Below are 13,634 nucleotides of genomic sequence, written 5' to 3' on the forward strand. Positions count from 1 at the left end.
TTACTAGCCAACTGATTCCATGCTATGGGAAATCTTCAGCTACTCTGTGTCAATGCTACCAATGTCTTAATTCAGTTGTAACAGTAAGTTTTGAACCTCAAAAAATACAGTCTGTAAAAATCAGGCATTTCCTCCCAGTCTACCCAATTTGAAAATGAGCCAAACAAACTATTAAGAAAAGACAACATCAAATCCCTGTTTGCTTGTTCTAATCAGTCATGGTTCAAACATGCATGTGTAGCTAAAACTAAAAATAGAACAAAACACCTGTAATTGATCACTATTCCTTTGTTCTAAATGTCGTAGATTCTTTACATTTGAACAATACCATTAAATATTTGAAATCATTGTGGTATTTGAGAACTTATTGCACACTGTAAGAAAGACCTCTCAGAGCATAATGTCCCCAAAAGTCCCACCAGTTAAGTGCATTTACTCAATTACTAAAACAAGTAAACCAGGGGCAGGGAACCTTTTTTGGGTCTAGGGCTGCTGACCTACAGAAAAATCAGTTGGGGGCTGCACACAAGTGAGAAGCAAAAAACAAAACAAAAACAAAGCAAAAACAAAACAAAACAAAAAACCCTCAAAAACAAACCCCTCACTGATGTAGCCCCCAATTGAGGAGAAAGACACTCCCCACATTCCCTTTGCCCACTAGAGCCTGGAGGGAGGGGCAGCCTAGTAAATGTTGTATGCTCCAGTCCTGTGGTGGGGCAGCAGAGGGGCTGGAGCACCAGTGCAGGCTCCCAAATGCTGGGGAGGTTCTGAGCCTCGGGGGCTGGATCCAGGCAAGGTGGGGGCCACATTCGGCCCCTGGGCCTAAGGTTCCCCACCCCTGAAGTAAGCAGTCTCACAGTGGAACAACCAAGGTCTGAGTTTAAGAGCCAAATTCGTGATCAACATTGCCCAAAAAAGCCACAATAGTGCTAATGCATAGTTTTATTTACATTAGGAATATATATTCATATTTAAACAGTATGACAAGAGAAATATTCAGCATTTTCTGTATTATTTACCCAGCAAAATAACTGACCATTATTATGTCAATTACAATGGTTAAAAGCATCCTGACTGATTAATAATTAATTCACACAATGGTTAATAGCATGCGTTTCAAAGAGCCACGGGGGGCACTTTAAAAAGCCACTTATGGCTCACAAACCTGAGTCTGAGTATCACTGCTCTAGGGGAAGGAATTGATGCTCACAAATTCCTGACTTTTAATCTCGGCTCTACCAATGACTCAAAGTTCAACAGTAAGTAATCTTTTTTCTGACTCCATTTCCCCCTCTGAAAAATAGCAATAGCACTTACACACCACACACAGCGTTCTGAATTACTGAATAATCGCACAAAGCTTTGGAAATGAAATCTGCTATTATTAGTTACATTCGCTTCCTCAGAATTGGCTATGGCTACACTGGAGAGCTTAGAGTAGAGCGGCCATAAACTCTCTCAGGTAGCCACTCTAAGCCAACATATTCCATCCAGTCTCCATGAGTGACAATAGCTATGTTGGTGCTAAAAGCTCTCCCATAGACATAGCGCTCTCCACACTGGTGCTTATATCAGTGTATCTTATGTCACTCAGGTTTTCACACACTACTGAGCAACATAAATTATACCAACATTAATTGTAGCATAGACACAGAAGGAAAGACAGCATTAGTTTTGATAGCAACAAAACAAGGCAAGTAGTACTTTCAGGGCAAGTACTTAAGCAAACACACTCACCTTAGTCTAGATATCTCCAGCCTCAAGACAACAATGTAAATGTCCTCCACCTTTGTACTCACTATACATTTTTAGCACTCTAGCTTCCTGAAACTTGAATCTTAGAGGATTACCTAGTTTCAGACACATGAATCAGCAGCAATTATTTATAGCTCTATGTAAGAGCAAGTATTTTATGAGGAAGGATAAGGAAGTATAAAATAAAACATAAGTAAACAAGCTAAATGGTAAATGATGCAGAAGCATGGCCCGAAACAATAAGTCATAACTAAACAAAATACGCAATTAAAAGTTAGCATTACATTACAGCTCGAAAAGTTATCACAGAATGGTTACTTTAGATAGGTCTACAAAACAGAGCTTCCAATGACACAGCTGTACCACTGCAGTGGTGCCATTGTAAGATCTCTTGGGAAGCCACTCTATGCCAATGTGAAAGCACTCTCCCATATTCATAATTAAACTACCCACAATGAGCAGCATTAGCTTTGTCAGCCCAAGAAGCTCTCATGCTGAAAAGTACTAGCCACACTACCACTTATGACAACATAATTTATGTTTCTCAGGGGGAGGGGAGTTTTGCCAATATAACTGGTAGGGTAAATATGCCCTTACCTAGCAATGTACATTGCAGTCTATTAAAATCTCCACATTATTATTTGTTAGTATAGTAATTCCAGCGGATCCTGAGCCAATTGTGCTAGACATTACATACATAAGAGAATCGCTGCCCCCAAAATTAAAATGTAATGGGAGAAAAAAAAACAGAATTCCCATTTCACAGATGGAGAAGTGGGGCACAGGCAGATTAAGAGACTTGTCCAAATTCACATAGAAAGCAGTAGTACAATTCTATTGCAAAGCTTTATCTTTGAAATGATATACTGTACTATACTTTATAGCCCTTTTGTTATGGATACCACAAATCATCCCTCCCTTTTATCAGTTCCCATAACTCAATTGTGATCACCTCCAGCTTGTCAATAGCGTGCATGTAAACAAGATTACTGAAGAATTTTAGCAGGGTGGGAAAGGAGAAAACAACAGGGAAATGAATTGTTTTACAGATTCTCTTTGTGTGGTCTTATCACACATTGCCTAGTCTTTCCTACTCAGAGAAGATGTAGGGAGCAAGGGCAATATGCCTACTTAACAAGCAATACCTATTAGACTAATACACTTGTGTGTAAACATATTTTGTAATACAATTGTTAAAATATTCCAATTACTTTTCAAAAAGTATTTAATTTCGATAATCCATGCTCATTTGAGCTCTTGAACTGTATGTTCATCAAAATATTGACATCTTTGATTTCACCAGGGAAATATTACCAAATGCTTCTGTTACAATGTCCAAACACATTCTGGGGGGGGGAGGAGAAAATCATTCCTGAGCCCTCTCTAAAGGTGTTCAAACAACCCCTCAACCACTCTAAGCTCTTTACAAGAAGCAAACTCCACACAGACCTGGTCACACCAATTCAAAGCAGCATCAGATCCTGCCACAACAGATGCAAAAATCTGCAGGCATATCTCCACTGCTACAGCGATCAACACACCACATAAAGACCAGACCCATTCCTATCACAGCACCCAGTGTACCTCATCCAGTAAACTAAATGTTCCAACTGCAACTATGTAGATGAAATAAAGCAACCACTATGTTCTCAATCTCTCACAGGAAAATGATGCAAGACAAAAATACTCCATTGCCTGCAACTGAATACTTTCCAGGAAGTGATCACTCTATATCAGTCTTCATCCTCAAAAGAGCCCTTCACAACACTTTCAAAAGATGAACCTGGGAGCTTAAATTCATCACTTAGCCAGACACAAAAAGTCATCCATTGAGCAGAGGCAGTGGGCATTGTTACAATAATATGTAACTCACTAACAATGCTCTGCTCAGATGCTTTCCAGCTCCTTTCCTCCCTATGACTGGCCAGGTGTTAATGGGCCACTTCGTTATGCTAAACAATCTGTTCCAGCTTGTATTTATTTACTGTGACACTCTGAATTCAAATCCCAGACCTCAAGTTGAGCCTTGTGAGGCTAGAAAGCTTCCCTCTCTCACCAACAGAAGTTGGTGACTATTACCTCACCCATCTGATTTCTCTGAACACATTGAGATAATTTAGCACTCTTGTTGGAATTTATCCTTGTGCAAAGGGGCCAACAGGAGATCTGTGTGCCACTGAAGTTCCACTTAGCCCTCAAAAATGTGCTTTTGTTGACATATGAGTGTGAGCTGGTACTTCACACCGGAGTGAATTCCATCTAATGCGCATAGGCTGAAGCACAGAGCCTCAATCACAAAAACCAAGATATTGTGAAAAAGATCATTCAAGTGTCAAGTAGAACTGGGAATTTTTTGACAACATTTTTCTTCTTGAAAAATGCTTCTTTGCTGAAATCAAAACTATTTTGCAGGAAACAGTTGGCTTCAATAAATTGTTCAATTTTTAAAAAAATTCAGAAAATGTGGGATCAATTTGGACATTTTCAAGATGAAGAATTCCAGCCTTCCATTTTGAAACTTAAAAAAAAGTAAGAGAAAAAAAATCAAAAGGAAATATTTTGATGAGCACAAACCAATTTGGAGGGAGGGGAATTTTTCAGTTCCTAAAAAAATTAACCTTGTCTTGATTCAGCACATAGAATTTCATCCCATCAACAACAAACTCAAAATGGGAAAATTATTTCAGCTTTAGTATCTGGATAGAAGACTCACACATTGACAAAACATAAAGCTCCTATGTTCCTTGATGGTTTCAGAATACTGTATAACTGCTGTACTCTCCACTACAGTACTTAAAAGGTTTAAGAAAAACTGAAATGGTTCTATTTACATTGCATGCATACATTTCCAGTCCAGTCCACGGAACAGCAACGTTCCCAGGGCTCACATGCCACTAGTGCTCCCTCCAGATAAGTGTCACAGGGAAGAACTAGAGAGCCATATGGCAGTAGCAACATCCAATTTCAGCAAAAGAGCAACTCACCACACCCACATCACCTGACCCAGCATTCATAACAGAGGTACTTGTGTTTTTATTCTGGTAGGGAACAAAAATAATATCATGTGACTCAATTGGCCTACTACTATTCCACACTAGCAAACCAGAAATGGGAAGCACAAGGGGCAATGAAAAATGTTTGAATCCATTTAAAAAAATAGGTGGTCAATACTTGTCATTTACTAGTACTTGCTTTAGGAGAGAAAAATAGGCTAACTCCAAATAAGTATTCTGCTCTACAATTATTTATACTACAAAAGGTATCTAATTTATTATTTTGATTCTGCAACTTGCTCTGCATGTATAGACCCATGCATCTATATGTCATCCATTGACTTTATTAGAATGGTGCATGGGAACAGGGAACAGCAGCTTGAAGATTGGGATTTTAAAAACCTGAACTCCTTCAAAAAGTTACCTTGGTCAATACTAGGTATGTCAGTGGTTAACCAGTAAGCATCACCTTTATTGAGTGACGCTTACCAGTTACCAGTTAACCCATGTACCGGCTTGGTCCAAACATTCCCACACCGTGGGCAAAGGGCATTCCAGCCCAGACAGTGCAGCTCCCACAGGGCAGGCAGGGAGGCCACTCCACCCCATTTAAGCAGTTAACCAGTTAAATGTAACCTTTAACCAGTTAACTGATTAAACAGGATTTTACATCCTTAGTCAATAGCAATGTTCCCTGTAAGCTGTGCACTCATGTGGGAACACTGGTCAATACCCTAAACTGCTATTTAAAGTTGGTAGGATCTTTCCTGGTAGCACTACTGTGCTATATTTTACCTATATTAATAGTTTCTAAAATTATACTAAACACACAAGACAGACAAAAGTGTCAAAATAAAAGTTAAATTTCTCAGTCTGTTTACTTTAGTCAAGCCTTAATTTGTATTTCTCAGCTTATATGTTTTAACCCAACCTAATTTGAACTTGTTTTTCCTATAAGTCCCATGCACATTTGTATATCAGCAATGATTATAGCAAATTGCCTATCTTCATTAAATTTACCTCTACAGAATTTTTTCCTGATGATCAGCTGAAGTAACAAATCATTGAAATCAACATCCTTTACCCTCATTTTCCACTGTGGGCTGTTCCTTCTAGGTCTTTTAGAATATAAGCTTGCTAAGAAAGGACTGTCATTTCATGCCTTTTACAGAGCCTGGGACATTGTTATCACTTAATAAATGAGGTTTTAAAAACTGGGTATTTAAAAGAAAGAAAGGAGGAGTCCTGTGGCACCTTATAGGCAACCCGAAGTGTTGGAGCATAACCCACAGGACTCCTCGCCGCTTTTGCAGATTCAGACTAACACTGCTACCCCTCTGATAAAAGAAAGAAATTAACTCAAAATATGTCTCTCTCTTTAATCTACTTGGATTAATCCAGCCCTTACTGAAGAAAATGAGAATTGTTCTATTGACTTCATAGGTGTCAAATATTTCATTCCTAGAATCCATAGTTAATTTGGGCTGGGATTGAGGGGTGAATAGATTGGGGTTGGGGAGAGATACTGTATTAATTTAGTTTCAAGTGCATGACATTTGTACCTAAAATCCTTTGTACGAATCCATACAGATCAATGCTATTGCTAATGAATTATGAGTACAGGACTAGTAAAGAATTCTGAAAAAAAAACCTTAAAAATAACCAATAGTATTGCAATGACTTAGAGACTAATAAAATTTGTAGATAGTATCATGAACTTTCATGGCACAATCCTCTTCTTCAGAATTCTGAGTGAGCTATTCTCAGCTCTGACAGGCACTCACAATAGTGTGACCTTGGACAATTGCTCAATCTCTCTCCGTTCCCCAGTTCCCTTCCCCCAAAACTGTGAAACATGGATAATATTTATCTAGGGAAGTATTAGGAGGTACAATTTAGTGCTTGTAGAACACTTATGCCTTTTTTCCAGGGATATCAAAGTATTCTATATTCCACCCGTGGTATTCACTCACCCTTGCCCATTCCTCATACCTACTGAGGTGCAGAAGATGGAAAAATATATTTGTCCAGGGTTTTGTGTTGTGCCCACTGCTGTACTCAAGAGATGTGTATGATGAGCAAGGGCATACCATGGTAGGTGGCTGAGTTATGCAGTCCCTAACCCTTCAGTCCTTACAAGAGTAGCACTTGCTATTGGCCCCATGGAAACCCAATGAGCTACTCGCATGGGTAAAGACTATTTGCACAATATCATAAATCAGACATTTCTCTGATAACAATATAAGGAAGTGTCCTTTTTTGCCTGTCAGATACTCTGTTACTATTATATACAGTTACTAAATATAAAGATCGGGATGTACAGGTTATTGTTTTGCACTTCAAAATGCTTTCCACCCAAGGACCTCAAAGTGTTTTGCAAATATTAGTAAAGCCTCACTGTTAGCTACTCTGTGCCTCGATTTCCCCATTGGTGAAATGGGGATAACAGATGCTTTCCTATCTGAATCCCCCACTAGCAGATAGCACCTGGTATTAACAACAAACAAACGTGCTAGGCACTCCTGAGATTATGTTTGTTAGATCCTTCTTCCCCTAGATTAGAACATCAAAGATGAGCCTAAAACTGACAAATGTCCAACAGCTAAGAAAAGGCAGGTGGTAGCAATCTCATTCCCTTTGTGCTTAGATGATCTCAGGGACAAAAGCCATCCTTTCCTCGTCTAATTACATCTCTTTGTGGGACACCTGCCTGGCACGGAGGATGGGTTATTTATGAAGTACCAGCTGTCATACAGAGGGACTAGAAGGGGCATCATAGGGTCCCTTTGGAAAGGCAACATTTCCTGTTCCCCGCACACTCCCAGGGGAGACGGGCTGCTGAATGTTTGCCCAACACCCTGCAGTCGGAAGGGGTCATTGCTCAGCAACAGCGACCCACCCACTAACCAAATCCCAGGCTGATCTCTCCCCCAACCAAGTCCCCGTCTTACGGCCGCTGTAGACAAGCCCGCCCCCGTGATTAACAAACGGAGCCGACACGAACTCCCAGGCGAGGCTCCCTGTCTTGGCAAAAAACTGCCGGAGCCACCGAGGCGCTGCCTTTGCCCGGCCAGCCGCCAAGTCCCTGCCAAGGACGCCCACGACGTTGCCGGTCCGGCCGGCAGGGTCTAGCCCCGGCACGTGTCCAGCCCCAGGCCAGCGCGCCCCACTCACCAGCCCGCTCAGCCGGGAAGCCTCGGAGCTCTGCCCAGCGGCGGGGAGGGGCCCCGGGTTTGCCCTGCTGCTCCCCCGGGGCCAGGACTGCGCCCCCTGCCCGGCGGGAAAGCCACGGAGCCGGCTGCAAGCGGGGAGGAGCCTGGCGGGGGCAGGGGGAGTCCCCGCCCTCCCTTCCATCGCCTGCCCCGGCGCGGAGTCCCGGGGTGAGCCCGGGCTGGAAAAGCCTGAGCGCCGCTCCCTGCGGCTGGCCCGGGCAGACCCGCCCCCAGGGGAGCGCCAGCGGGCGCGTTGGTACTGCGCCCCCCGGCTCGGGTGGGGAAGGAGCTGTCGGGGGTCGCGAGGCCAGCTGGGGAGCTCTGTGCGCTTACAAAAGCCGCGGGCAGCCGCCGAGTCTCCGTGCGCCCCTCTCACCGTCCCTAGGCAAGTGCAGCCGGGCTGGGGCTTGTCCTGTAGCCTTTGCAACCGCCCCGCTCCCGCTGAGCCCGCACGCTCTGCTCAGGGGAGTGAGGTCCCGCCTGACGGGTGCCAGGTGCAGCCCGCCTCAGGGGAGCGGGAGGCGGGCGTTCAGTCAGGCTGCCATCTCGGAAAAGGCAGGAGAGGGGCCAGTTAGAGGAGCAGCTGGGCTCGTCCCCCTCAAGGACCCTGCCGGGTGTCTTTGATTCGGTCCTTTCCCCTCAAGAAACCACGTGCAGCAGCCACTTCTCCCCGCCGGCGATGTCTGCCGCGCACACATTCCAGGAAAGAGCAGAGCCCTTTCTGACACCTCACCTTCCCCGCCCTTTGCTTTCATTGGTCTTGCTTTGGCACGGGAAGGGACAAAGCGTTACCCTTAATGGGCTCAGACACCAGGAGGATACGGGGCAAGGTTATTCCTGTTTTAGACGTCGTCTTTATTATTTGAAGCAGCCTCTGCCCATAATGGCCCAAAGCTCACTATGGGCAGAGGCTACTCTGGCAGCAGCACCTGTCTGTGGGGTCCCAGCTGGGAGCTGGACCCTCCCTGGACAGGGACACCAAACAGACCCAGTTCGTGGTGACCCGGCTGGCCGTGCACAGGAGCTGCTGGGCTCAGCGTGAGCCAGGACTGAGCAGTCCAGGCTCACCCTGGTCTGCAATGCTGTGCTTCTGCATTTTAAATGTAATAAGAGCTTAGCAGCTCTTACTACACTTAAAATGCAGAGCCACGGCACTGTGGCTCCTGGATCTGGGACTGCGGGATCCCAGCTTGAGCCAGCTCCTGGAGCTAACCCAGCTGTGGCTCTGCAGAGCAACCCTTATTAATTGTGTAGTTGATACAAATTGTATTAACTATGTGATTAGCCAGATAACCACAATTTGACATCCTTATTAGGCCCAGGCCAGAGTAAATAACTCTGACATGGTTTTCTTTTACCTGAGATAAGCTATTGCTGTTTTGGGTAAGAATTTCAAGTAACAAGTTTCTTAGTGGATTAGAATAAAGTGGATTATTTTATTTATTTTAACTTAAGTAACTTTGACCTGTTGGTTTTCACTTGCAATCACTTAAATCACTTTTGTTTATTATCAAGAGCAGTGTCAATAATTGTTACCTGGGGAAGGAGGAAGAAGCAACCACTGCACATATCTCTTGTTCATTGATAGAGGGCTGACTTAATCTTTTTCTGTGTAAAATTTTACACAGAGTTAGATGGATTTATTTGGCATTTGGTTTCCTGGATGCTGAGACCTTATAGCTGAGCCCTTCCAGAGCTGAACTGGTTCAGCATCTGTATTGTTCTTCAGATGGCCAATAACCCCAACTCCGTGCCATGGCTGTGGGAGACTGGAGCTTCTGGCCCAGCAGGGCAGGAAGGTGGGCATTAGTTGCTTGATCAGCACATCGGGGGACATCTCTGTGATCCAACTCCTCCCAGAGACCATATGGATCCACACATATGTTTGCCAGTGTGGATTCAATTATTGACTGAGGTAGGGGGTGTAGTGTAGTCTAGGCCTCAGTGCAGTTCTATTGAAATGAGTGAAGTTCCATCAGTTTACACCACTTGAGGATCTGGGCCAATGAGTGCACGTCAGATGTGGACATATTCAATCAGTTTTTCAAGAAAAATGTTACATTCCTATTCATTGCTTGTCAGCTATCTAGACCCCAGGGAATACATCCAATCAAAGAATAGACTGCTATTCCTCTTGACCCCAGGAGCCAATCACAGTTCAGGGCCCTGAAAGCTGGAAACTGGTACTTTTGATGAAAACTTATTTATTTACAAGAAAGGTACAAAATCCTGTTTTCCCAAAAGAAGGAGACACCAAAAAACAGCAGTCAGTTTCTTTGTTTGCCAAGTCCCTTTCTAGCCAACACTATGTACCCCAAAAGCTTTTACTTGTCACTTTATCTCAAGGCTGTATTTCTGTTCTTCCAGGCTGTGTGCGCTTGGCATTCTCTCTCTCTCTCTTCTGTCCCCTCTGTCTCTCCTTGTGTGATGTATCTGTCCCTCACAAACAGACCAAACTTCTTGGGACACAATACTGAGCTGCTACTCAGCTATTCCATGTGCCTGTGTTTTTTTGGGAGCTCCTGTTATGTTTCAACCACCTAATTATAATAGTTCTGCACATTTAGCCTGAATGGAAAGTGGTGACCATTCCAAATTGTCCTTAATCTCTGAGTACAGGACAAGAAGCAATGGGCTTAAATTGCAGCAAGGGAGGTTTAGGTTGGACATTAGGAAAAACTTCCTAACTGTCAATGGTGGTTAAAACACTGTAATAAATTACCTAACGAGATTGTGGAATCTCCATCACTGGAGATATTTAAGAGCAGGCTAGGCAGAAACCTGTCAGGAATTATTTAGACAGTGCTTGATCCTGCCGTGAGGACAGGGGACTGGACTTGATGACCTCTCAGGGTCCTTTCCAGTTCTAAGTATTCTATGATTAAAATTTTAGGTACTTATCTATATGCCTAAATATAAATGTCTTTATTTTCAAAGATTCCTACTATGTCTTAACTCTGATTCTTGCCTTCTTGTGACATGCTCTCAGCATTATGTGCCTTATGTTCATTTTGCATGTCCATTGATCATCAAAACAATACAGGCTACATTATCTTCATACCTATGTGCACTCAATTCTTTTTCAAATCAACTTGCATCCAACCTGTAACTTAGTCCACTCTTTATATCACTATTGAATTTTGAAGACATGTTTAACAGAGATGTGGTTAAGACTCAAGAGAGCCTGAGGTAAAGCCTTCTCAGCACCAGGGCCCAGGCTCTCAAGTACTGCTTCAAAGAAAATCTGGAAGAATCTAACCTTTTTTCATGTTATGCCATAAACCTCACCTTTTTGCCATAGTTTTTCTTTCAAAACTAGAGTACAGGCAGTCCCCGGGTTACGTACAAGATAGGGACTGTAGGTTTGTTCTTAAGTTGAATCTGTATGTAAGTCGGAACTGGCGTCCAGATTCAGCCGCTGCTGAAACTGATCAGTTTCAACAGCGGCTGAATCTGGACGCCAGTTCTGACTTACATACAGATTCAACTTAAGAACCCCAGGCATCCCCAAGTCAGCTGCTGCTGAAACTGATCAGCGGCTGATTCCAGGAAGCCCGGGGCAGGGGCTTCCTGTAGTCAGCCACTGGTCAGTTTCAGCAGCGGCTGACTTGGGGACGCCTGGGGCAGAGCAGCTGGGGTGCTGCTGGGTTGGTCCAGTAGCGCGGCCGCTCCTCGGCGCTACTGGACCAACCCAGCAGCACCCAAGCTGCTCTGCCCCAGGCGTCCTGATTCAGCCGCTGCTGAAACTGACCAGCAGTGGCTGAATCAGGATGCCTGGGGCAGAGCAGCTGGGGTGCTGCCGGGTTGGTCCAGTAGCGCCCAGAGCGGCGCTACGGGACCAACCGGCAGCGCCCCAGCTGCTGTACCACAGGCGTCCGGAGCAAAGCCGCGGAGCACAGGGGCAGCGGGACAGCTCAGACGCGCTGTGGCTGTCCTGCTGCCCTTGGGCTCCGCGGCTTTGCTCTGCTTTGCTCCCCGTCTCCCTGGTCTGCAGACCAGGGGAACAGGGAGCAAAGCGGCGGAACACGCGGGCAGCGGACAGCCCAGACGCGTCTGGGCTGCCCGCGTGTTCCGCCGCTTTGCTTCCTCTCCCTGGTCTGCTGGAGACCAGGGAGAGGGCCCCATTCGTAACTGTGGGTCCGACATAAGTCGGATCCGCGTAACTCGGGGACTGCCTGTAGAAGTAAACATCCAAAGTAAAGCTCACAGTTATACCAAAGAGTAGCATAGAGGATTTAGAGGCTTTCAGTATTCAGAAACACAGAATATTGGGGGAAGGGAGAAATTCTTCTCTATCACCTTGCCCTGGAGGAGCAATACTGTCAAGAGTCTTCATAAGCAACCCTTCCTTCTCTCTATATGCATACCACAAAGTGAGCCTCAGTGAGCAGCTTATCTGTTATCTAAAACTAGCAAAACAAGACTGAAAAAAAATTCAAACAATGTCCTTGGTTTACACTCATTGAAATTCAGTGTAAATATAATTGCACTGTTACCGAGAACAGAAAAGCCTGCAACCTGAATCAAAATATTGGAGTGTAGTATGAAGAAAATAAGCATTTAACCATTTTTATGTATTGTATACTTTTATACCCATTTGGGGTCATTTACACTGATACATGCTGGCTGTCGTAATCTATCCCAGTAAGGCAAAACTGCCACAAATCCAGCATAATTGGTCAATTATGACTACTTTTGTGTCAGAGGGGTTTGATATAACTGGAATGCAGCAATAAATCTAATCACTGAAGCAGAATAAATGCATATTGTTAATAAACATGTGAATGTTATTTGAAAAGTGAATTTTTAAAATGTTTTTATATGAAGGAAAGTGATTGGACTGTTAATTGAATTGATATCAACTAACAACAACTTTGTCAGTTCTGATTAATTGCTGTTGGAGCAAATTCATTGGCATCAGTGATACACAATCAGATATTCTGAAAAGCAGGAGAAAAAGCTAAATAAAATGAAACCCAATAAATAGAAAACTCCTAGGTCCCCACTTCTGAATAAGTACGACTTCTGACAAGTGGAAATGAGAAGTGAAATCATGCCCCTGCATAGTTAGTGGCAAAACTCTTAGGGTAGGTCTAGACTACATGCCTCTTTCGACAGAGGCATGTAAAATAGGCTACCCACCATAGTCAATGAAGCGGGGATTTAAATATCCTTGGCTTCATTAAAATAAAAATGGCTGCCACGCTGTGCCGGCTCAGTTGATCATCGGCACAGCGCGAGAGTCAAGATGCAGATCGGTTGACATGAGAAGCCTGTGTTGACCGCTCCGTTATGCCCCATGAAACAAGGTTTACAGGAGTGGTCAACAAAGTCTTCCCTTGTCGACCAATCCGCGTCTTGACTCACGCGCTGTGCTGACGATCAGCTGAGCCGGCACAACGCGGCGGCCAATTTTATTTTAACGAAGCCAGGGATATTTAAATCCCCGTTTCATTGACTATGTCGGGTAGCCTATTTTACATGTCTCTGTTGGCAGAGGCATCTAGTCTAGACATACCCCCACTGATTTCAACTGAGTCAAAATTTCATTCCAGATGTTTGACGCTCGTGTGGGGAGATATTTAGAAGGAGATATTGTAAAAAGATCAAATGCTGATTCTGAAATAATGAACTCTTAGATCAACTGATAATTTCTCTATTGCGAATAGAAAAC

At 43.9% G+C, this 13,634-nt stretch overlaps 1 protein-coding gene across 4 annotated transcripts in view; it reads right to left on the minus strand.

Moving 5' to 3' along the window:
• TMPRSS2 (transmembrane serine protease 2) overlaps positions 1-8,658 on the minus strand; it is a 48,564-nt gene extending 39,906 nt beyond the window's left edge. Inside the window, exon 1 of one of the 4 annotated variants that reach the window (XM_075912161.1) lies at positions 8,337-8,658. The gene's annotated coding sequence lies outside the window, so the exon portion shown is untranslated. Of the gene's footprint in view, positions 1-1,737; positions 1,817-7,922; positions 8,052-8,293 lie in introns of those variants that run through there. The other 3 variants (XM_025188399.2, XM_075912157.1, XM_025188400.2) reach the window with 3 other exon arrangements.
• Between the last annotated feature and the right edge of the window lie 4,976 nt (positions 8,659-13,634).

The sequence above is a fragment of the Pelodiscus sinensis genome, chromosome 1 (assembly GCF_049634645.1).
Source record: "Pelodiscus sinensis isolate JC-2024 chromosome 1, ASM4963464v1, whole genome shotgun sequence".
NCBI classification, from domain to species: Eukaryota; Metazoa; Chordata; order Testudines; family Trionychidae; genus Pelodiscus; species Pelodiscus sinensis.